This window comes from Ascaphus truei, chromosome 9, assembly GCF_040206685.1.
Source record: "Ascaphus truei isolate aAscTru1 chromosome 9, aAscTru1.hap1, whole genome shotgun sequence".
NCBI classification, from domain to species: domain Eukaryota; kingdom Metazoa; phylum Chordata; class Amphibia; order Anura; family Ascaphidae; genus Ascaphus; species Ascaphus truei.
The window spans coordinates 23,105,137-23,105,523 of NC_134491.1; positions in this window are offsets into that span (position 1 = coordinate 23,105,137).

Here is a 387-nt window from a genome sequence, read left to right on the forward strand (position 1 = left end):
GTGCAGAGAGAAGCCCCGCCCCCTCTGCAAGCACAGACATAGAAGCAGGTGTGTGTGTGTGTGTGTGTGTGTGTGTGTGTGTGTGTGTGTGTGTGTTGTGTGTGTGTGTGTGTGTGTGTGTGTGTGTGTGTGTGTGTGTGTGTGTGTGTGTGTGTGTGTGTGTGTTTGGCCCGTCACTCCACCTCAGGCCAATGAGAGGTGTGCGGGGGCGGGCGGCCCAAGGGACCAATGAGATTTCCCTAGGGACACCGGACAGGCATACAGTGCTTTCACTAATCTTATATAGTATAAGATATATCATATCTTATACTATATTAGTGAAAGCACTGTATGTTTGCCTGCCTGCATGCATGCATGCCAGCCTGCCTGCCTGCTGGATGTCCGGTG